The sequence below is a fragment of the Panthera onca genome, chromosome D3 (assembly GCF_046562875.1).
Source record: "Panthera onca isolate mPanOnc1 chromosome D3, mPanOnc1 haplotype 2, whole genome shotgun sequence".
NCBI classification, from domain to species: domain Eukaryota; kingdom Metazoa; phylum Chordata; class Mammalia; order Carnivora; family Felidae; genus Panthera; species Panthera onca.
The window spans coordinates 17,469,009-17,478,002 of NC_138350.1; positions in this window are offsets into that span (position 1 = coordinate 17,469,009).

Below are 8,994 nucleotides of genomic sequence, written 5' to 3' on the forward strand. Positions count from 1 at the left end.
TGCCCCCGCCCCCGCCGCTCGCCGCCTCCCCCGTTGGGGGGGGGGGGGTGGGGGACGGGGAGCGGGCTCGGTCCCCTACCCGGGAAGCCGGGAGTCGCGATCGCGGCCGCGGGGCCACAGACGCTTCCCGGGGAGGGCTCTGCCTGGGGCCCCCGAGATCCCTCCCGGGCTCCTGACCCCGCCACCCCCGGGCAGCTCCTCCTTTGGTAATGGGCGCCTGACGGGTCCTCCCACCCGGGCATTGGCTCATTCATTCATTCATTGGTAGACAGCGCCCCCCCCCCCCAGCCCCCCGACAGACGCGGCTACGGGGGACCCTGCCCTGGGGTAGCCCCAAGTCCCACAGGGGAGGCATCTGAGATCCAGACCGTGCTGTCTGGGGCTAGATTCACGTGAGCTCCCTTTCTTCCCCTCTTTACCAGCGCTTAGCAAGGGGCCTGGCACCTAGGAGGTGATCAAGGTGTGTTTTTTTGATTTTTGTTTTTTAATTTAAAAAAAATAATAATAATTTTTTTTTTTTTTTACATTTATTTATTTTTGAGAGACAGAGACAGAGCGTGAGCAGGGGAGGGGCAGAGAGAGGGAGACACAGAATCAGAGGCAGGTTCCAGGCTCCCAGCTATCAGCACAGAGACCGACCTGGGAAATCATGACCTGAGCCAAAGTCCGGCGCTCAACCCACTGAGCCACCCAGGCGCCCCTGTTTTTTTAATTTTTTATTGGATGGTGAAGGTGAGCTCCTGACATGCAGTCTCGCCTTTTACTTGAATGCCTCCACAGGATGGGCAGCTCACTTCTGCTGGGACTGGTTGGAAGCCCGGTGGGCCTGAGCTCCAGAGCCAAGCTCCCTGAGCACCCCCCACCACAGCTGTGGCTCTGTGCCCTACCCGAGCAGCCAGTCATCTCCACCTCTGCGCCTCTGTGTCCCCACTGTAGAGTAGGGTGTAGGTATGTCCCCAGCCCACAGCCACAGTGGAGAGGCTGGGAGCACCAGGTCCCTGCAGAGCACAGGGAACATTCTTAGCCCCTTTATCATTACTGTTCTTCTTTAAATTGAGCTGGCTCCGCAAAAACAGTGGGGTCCCTCAGCTGCAAACAGAAATGGCTCCCATGAGGTGTTGGTTCAGCAGCTAGAAAGTCGGATTTTGGAATTGCTGCAGAGGGAGAGAGAGAGAGAGAGGGAGAGAAGGAGAGACAGGAGAACCTGAACAGACATGATGTGTTCAAACGCCAGTGCAAAACATTTACCAAAAAAAAAAAACAAAAACAAAAAAACCCTAATAATTAACTCACTGAGAGTGGCGGGGGTGTGGGGAGGGAGATTTGTCAAGTAAACCTGCCTTCCAAGCAGGCTGTGAGGCAGGGATCACCCGTGCTCACTGTAGAGATGGGAATCTGAGGCTTGGAGAGGAGTGTGGCTTCTCCAGAAGCGGCTCCCTCCATAATGGGGAGGGAAGAGAAGGTTTTCAGGATCTTAGGGCAAACAGGCAGCTATCTGGCTGTGGTGAGGAATGTAAACAGAAGAGGCTCCCTCAGTCCTTCCAGACTGAAAGCCTCTCTGCTGGGGGCCTTGCTGGCTGGGAGGAGCGGGCATCAGGCAAATGAATCTGGGGCCCATTTCTGCAGAGAATCTGGGGCCCATTTCTGCAGAGAGGCGCCTCTCGAATGAAAAGAAAATGACAAGGATGATCCTGACTACCAGGAGCCTGATGGGGACAGTGGGGCCGGGGATGGTACCTGCTCTCCTCCAAGGTCCGGGGTTAGAGCTGTGAGCCGTCAGCACTAGGGTAGCTAACCTAGGCCCCTCCGGCCCCACATTTCACAGACTGGGCAACTGAGGTCCCATGCAAGGAAGTGACTTTTTTTGGTCCAGGAGGTGGGATGTTGGCTGCCGCTGATTCAACGGGGGCCACGAGCAAAAGCCTCCCCTTCCAATGCCTGTGTCCTTATCTGGAAAATAGTACTGGTTTCCATGAGGCAAGGGATCACATCTGTCTTTTTTTTTTAAGTTCATTTATTTTGAGAGAGAATGAAAGAGCATGCATGTGTGCACGTGTGATCGGGAGAGGGCCAGAGAGAGAGAGAGAGAGAGAGAGAGAGAGAGAGAATCCCAAGCAGGCTCCTTGCTATCAATACTGAGCCCAGACTCAGGCTTGTTCTCACGGAACCGTGGGATCATGACCTAAGCCAAAATCAAGAGCCACCCAGGCACCCCCACATCTATCTTGTTCGCAGCTGCAGGACCAGCTTCTGGCACTTAGTAGGTACTTTAAAAATACTGGTTGGGGGGCCTGGGTGGCTCAGTTGGTTAAGCATCAGGCTCCTGATTTCAGCTCAGGTCATGATTTTTTTTTTTTTTTTTACTATGAAATTTACTGTCAAATTGGTTTCCATACAACACCCAGTGCTCATCCCAACAGGTGCCCTCCTCAATGCCCATCACCCACCCTTCTCTCCCTCCCACCCCCCATCAACCCTCAGTTTGTTCTCAGTTTTTAAGAGTCTCTTATATTTTGGCTCCCTCCCTCTCTAACCTCTTTTTTTTTCCCCCTTTCCTCCCCACCCCCACCATGGTCTTCTGTTAAGTTTCTCAGGATCCACATACAGCATCTGTCTTTCTCTGTCTGACTTATTTCACTTAGCATAACACTCTCCAGTTCCATCCACGTTGCTATAAAACACCATATTTCAGTCTTTCTCACTGCCAAGTAGTATTCCACTGTGTATATAGAATGATTTCATGGTTCACGGGATCCAGCCCCGGATCAGGCTCCCTGCTGTGGGCTCGGAGCCTGCTTGGGATTCTCTGTCTCCCTCTCTCTCTGCCCACTGCACTCTCTCTCTCTCTCTCTTGCTCTCAAAGATAAATAAATAAGCTTTTAAAAATAATAAAAAGTAGTAAAAAAAAATAAAAAATACTGGTTGATCGAGAGCATGGAGGTCTGCCTTGCAGGGAAGGGGTGAGTAGGAAGGGGAAGTGAGGTGCCTAGGACACCCCACAAACACTCGCTGGATTTACTGAACGTGAACAAGGGCCACTGCTAGGATGTGCCTGCCATTATGTGACTGTTTTTGTCACTGGCGAAGCTCTCTGGCCTCTGTCCCGGAAGGACAAGGGCTCTTAACACACAGAAGGAACGTGTCTTAAGGAAGGAAAAAATGTCAAGGCCTTTAGCGCAGGCAGAATCCTGTAGAGGCTACAGCCCGGCCTGGTCCTCTGGCCCACACAGGTTCCGGAGAGCCCCAGGGGGGCTCAGCCGCTACCACAGAGGGAGGTCCCGAGCTGTACCCAGGGTCTGCACTTACCAAGCACCTAGTGTACGCCAGACTCCGGTCCAGGCACCGGGAAGAGATCAGTAGGCCAGATGGGTCAGCATCTCAGGGACTTCACACCTGGTGCACCTGCCCCCAACCCCCGGAGGGTGGTGCCCAGTTATGAAAACAAGACGGGTGCACCTCACTTTCCACTTGGCACGACTCTGATGATGTCTCCAACCCATCTCCTGACAGCCTGGGAGGAAAGGATTCTTATACCATTTTCCAGAAAAGGATGAAGACAGACTACTCATCTGAGATTCCACAGCTGGTAGGATTTGAACCCACACCCAGGAGACTCTACTCAGGGTAGCACAGCCAGTAAAAATATGGTCTCAAAAAGACAATGGGGTGCCTCAGTCGGTTATGCGTCAGACTCTTGATCTCGGCTCAGGTCGTGGTCTCACGGTTCGTAGGATTGAGCCCTGCCCTGGGCTCTGTGCTGTCAGCGAGGAGCCCTCTTGGGATTCTCTCTCACCCTCTCTCTTTGCCCCTCCCCTGCTTGTGCACGCGTGCGTGCTCTCTCTCTCTCTCTCTCTCTCTCAAAAATAAAGACGTAAATAAACATTTGAAAAATATATGGTCTCAAAAGACAGACAATGAGAGGCTCATGGGTGGCTCAGTCTGTTGAGCGTCCAACTCATGATTTTGGCTCAGGTCATGATCGCAGGGTCGTGGATGGAACCCTGTGCCGGGTTCATACTGAGTGTGGAGCCTGGTTAAGATTCTCTCTCTCTCTCTCTCTCTCTCTCTCTCTCTCTCTCTCTCTTTCCTGTGGCCCCTCTCCCCTGTTCTTGCTCTCAAATTAAAAAAAAAAAATGACAATAATAAATGTCCGCGAGGATGTGGAGAGACGGGAGCCCTCACACACTGTTTGCTTTGGAAAACAGCCTGGCAGTTCCTCCAAATGTTAAATGTAGGATTACCACGGGAGCCAACAATTCCACTCCGAGCGATAAAGCCAAGAGAAATGAAAACATAGGTCCACACAAAAAAACTTGAATACGAATGTTCATAGCATCGCTATTTGTAATAGCCCCAAATAGAAACAACTCGGATGGTAACTGGCTAAATACAATGTGGCATAACTACACAGTGGAAATTACCCAATAATAGAAAGGATGAAGTTTCGCCACTGGCCGCAACATGGATGGGCCTGCAAAAGGAAAAAAGCCGGACAGACTTCGGAGGCCACATGTCGCGTGATCCCGTTTGTGTGAGATGCCCAGGACAGGCAAGTCTACAGAGACGGCAAGTAGGTGAATGGTCGCCAGGGGCTGGGGGGAGGCGAGGCTTGGAGGGTGTGGCCCAAAGCGTGTTGGGTCTCTTTTGGGGGTGACGACAATGGTTCTCCAGCTGATGGGTGACAGTCTCAGTGTAAATATACTACCACGGCCTCAAGGCGGGGAGTCTTCTCCAGTCCCTTCCGCAGGCAGATACACTGAGGCTCCGAACAGTGAAACCCCTTGCCCAAGGTACCCGCCAGGATGCGGTCAGGATTTGAACCCAGCACCGTCTAAATTCAAACGACACCCGCCCCCCCACAACCCCTACAGCAGCCACCTGGCACTGCCCCAGCCACTGGATGGGACTGGAGAGTGCGGGGCTGTCCAGGTGAGAAATTCTGGCCGGCCTTCTTGTCCTCTCTCCAGTGAGTGCACGGCGTGGATGGGCCCAAGCCGCAATGAGAAGAAAAGACAGAAGAGACAACTGGGGAAAGGTGTGTGCCAGGTGGTGCGTAGGGCTTTCTCCTCATGGATTCCCCCCAGCTACAGGAGAGGAAGCGCACCCAGAGAGGTGAAGGAACCGGCCTGAGGTCACACAGCCGGGAGGGAGGGCGCCGTGTCTCCGACAGTCTCTTCTGGGAGCCTGCCCCAGGAGACAGCAGGCCCCCCATGAAATCACATCCCCTCACATTTGCCAAGAAGCCACTGAGACAGGATGCAAGAGGCTGGCGACAAAGCAGCTGGTTTGGCCACCCCAGTGCTGCTTGTGGCCCAGAGACCGGAGGCCCTGCCCGGCCAGACGCCTTCAATGGGGCTCCTCTGGAATTCTCCCTGGGGCAGAAACCTGAGAGCAGGTGGGAAGGAAGCCCTTCCCTTCAGAGGACCGTTGCCATGGGCACAGCCACCCTCCTGTGGGTGTGGTTGGGCCTCTGCTGCCCACTGGCATTTCAAAGATAGCCTTCATCTGGAGTTGTGGCGTGGTGAGGGAGGGGGGCATCTAGGCCTCGGTGCCAGCGGGGTCTGAGTGATTCAGGGCTCCCCAGCTGGGGTCCCGAGGTAGGCTGCTGGGGGGTCCGTGAAGGTCCCCGGAGTAATGAGTGAAATCCTCATAGGGCCTCACAGGCCTTTCACAGAGGCCTGGGACCCCTCCCACTCACACATACTTGTGACGAGGGCTCCATTTTCTCAGCCAAGAAGAGGCGCAGGTGGGGGGTGAGGAGATAGCCTCTTTTCTGAGTCCAGGAAAAGAACCCGTGGAGATCCTAGGAAGGAGCTTTGTAAACTGTGAATTGGCTTCCTCGCCCTCTGTTCACAGAGGCTCATGACTTCCCTTGCTCTTAAAACAAAAACCACACCCCACCTTAATCTCCAGGCTCCAGCCACTCTGCCCTCTCTCCCTCCTTAGTACAAGCTGCTTTTCCGCCTGCCTCAGGGCCTTTGCACTAGTCGTAGCCAGCCCCTTTTCATGGCCTGCTCTTTCTCCCCCTTCAGATCTCAGCTCAAATGTCACCTCCTCAGAGAGCTTTCGTGCCCTCCCCCATCTCCATCTCCTCCAGTGGTGCAGGAGCCCCTTGGAGGATGGGGCCTTATCTGTCCTTTCCCTGCAGGACCCCCTGAGCCTAGCTCAGGGCCTTGCACATAGTAGGTGCTCAGCAAACAGCAGCTGAACGACTTGCCTTCCAGACAGTTCTCTCTGGGCTAGATGAAGGGCTGCCGAAGGGCGAGTCATCGTCCTCACTGTCCTTTCTCAAGCACCCTGTAAGTGCCAGGCCCTGTGCTAAGCGCTTTGCATGTGTCATTCCCCTAGAGGTCACGAGAAAGGACTGATGTCCCTGCTTGAGAGTGTAGTGTTGATTTCACTGGAATCACGCGTGCATACCAGGGTCTCCTTACGAGTGGGAGATTGACAGCGGGGAGGGAGCTTTGAACTATCTAACCTCCTGATATTATAGATGAGGAAACTAAAGCCCAGAGGGGAGAAGGAACTTGCCCAAAGTCCCACAGCAGATCAGGGCAGAGTCAGAAAAGCAGCCAGGCTGCACGATGTTTCCTGGGCTTTTCCGCTGGCGTGTTCACATGGGTCCTGCTCTGTATCTTTAAGAACGAGGAGTGTGTGAACATGGGGCGTGTTAACTGCATTAAGGGCCAGGTTGTCCCTTCAGGAGCCCCTGGTGTGTATCCATAACGCTATGGTGTTCAAACGCTCTGACGCCATAGTAATTTTAATCATGACCATCATCATCATATATATATATATAATCATAATATATATGATAATCATAATACATTTAAAAAATGAATAAAGGCCATTTCTTGAACATCTTCTACATGTCGGCACTTTATACCCATTATATTACGTACTCCTGCTACGTAGAAGGGTTCCTGTCCCATTTTACAGATGCAGAAACTGAGGCTCAGCGTGGTGAACTGACTTCCCTGGATCACGCAGCTACAAAGTTATAGAACCTGGACTTGAACCCCAAAATGTGCTGGGTGGTGGTGGTGACGGTGGCGGTGCCTGACGTGCAGAAGATGTATCTCGTAGGGGTATCTTGTAGGGGAAGTAGCGGCAAAAGCAACAAGACGCACCTTTGACACAGAGGCTGAGCTGAATGAAGTCAGAACCCCAAAGCCTCCGCTTGAGAGGCTTCAAACTTTCCCACCAGGATTCGGATGGGGCTCCTCACTTGGCCCTTGGAAGCCACCCGGATGACGCTAGCGGGGGCCCGGGCGGAGGCGGGGAGATCCGGTCCGGGACTGGCAGGGACTCGCGGCTGTGCCTCGGGGGCGCAGTGCCCACAGCGCCACCTACCGGGCCCTGCGGGAGCCGCAGGCGGTCAGCGCGCAGGCGCGCGGCCCCAAGCGGGGGGGGGGCGCGTACACCCAGGAAGTCATCCACCAACCCACCAAACCCGAGGAAGGCAGGACCCCGCTATTCTCCTGTAACTCTCCGTAAACGAAAATCGGGCCAACACCGAACGATCACGCAGCCCAGCGCCCTAACAGGCAGTTTCATTGACTCTCAAGTGAGCTGGGGACTATTACATCCCCCTTGTACAGATGAGGAAACTGAGGCTCAGAGAGCCGCAGTGGTTTGTCTGTGGCCACTCAGCTGTAACAGAGCCAGGATTCCCTACTCCACCACATCATCCTATACACCTGAACGCATAAATATATCTTTGCAGTTTTATTTAACACTAAGACAGCTTTCTATGCTTCAGACACTTTTAATTGCTTTGCAAATAGTAACATTTATGTTATTTTTTAAGTATATTTATTTATTTTGAGAGATAGCATGTGCGCAAGCCAGGGAGGAGCAGAGAGACAGAATCGCGTAGGCTCCGAGCTGTCAGCACAGGGCCACACGGGGCTTGAACCTTGAGATCATGACCTGAGCTGAAATCAAGAGCCAGTGGCTTAACGGACCGAGCCACTCAGGCACCCCAGTAACATTTCATTTAAACCTCACAACCCGTGGGGCGACTGGGTGGCTCAGTTGGTTAAGCCTCAGACTTCAGCTCAGGTCACGATCTCACCGTTCCTGAGTTCCAGCCACCCATGGGTCTCTGTGCTGGCAGCTCGGAGCCTAGAGCCTGCTTCAGATTCTGTGTCTCCTTCTCTCTTCTGCCCCTGCCCTGCCCACACTCTCTCTCCCTGTGTCTCTCAAAAATAAGCATTAAGCTTTTTAAAAACAATTTAAGCCTCACAACCTGTGAGGTGGGTATTAGCAAGACCCCTGTGTTACAGAAAAGGAAACCGAGGCTTTTTTTTAGGGAGAAATGGGTTTCAGTTCCTTGTCTATAATAGAAATGTATTATGATGGGTTTGAAATATTTATTACGGGCTTGAACTATCGTTGTGTTTAGAAGAATGAACCAACAGGTGAATACACCGGTCAACCTCTGTCCAACTTTTGGGCTCATCCAGGTTTCTGCGCACTGTCAGGTTAACGTGGGTCAGATAAGTGACTCCCCACAGAGGGATGTCCTGGCAGGAAGATGTGCTGGGAGGCGGGCTGACTCTGTCAGCTGGCGCAGAAGTGGCCACAGCTGACGGGAGATACAAATTCAGATGTGAAACCCCAGTGCCTGGCCGGGTCACCCTGGCCAAGTCCTCTTGCCCTGTCCTCGGGGTTCAGTTTCCTCATCTGACAGATGGGGCTCCTGAGGCCAGCCCAGGGGGTTGTGAAATGGTGCCTGTAAACCACTTGTACTGGGTGGGCCGGGTACACAGCAGGCGCTCAATGTGTGTTCCTTCCTCCCTGGCCCCGGGGCAGAAATCAGTCCCACTTTGACAAAAACGAAATGGGAGGACGTGGATGCACTGCTGGCTTTGTCTCTGGGCACCCAGTGTGCCCCCTGGGGCCCAGCAGGTGCCAGGAGTGAAGGAGGCTGGCCTGGGAAAATGCCGACCTTCCACAAACACATTGCCTTCCCGGTCCCGTCGTATTATG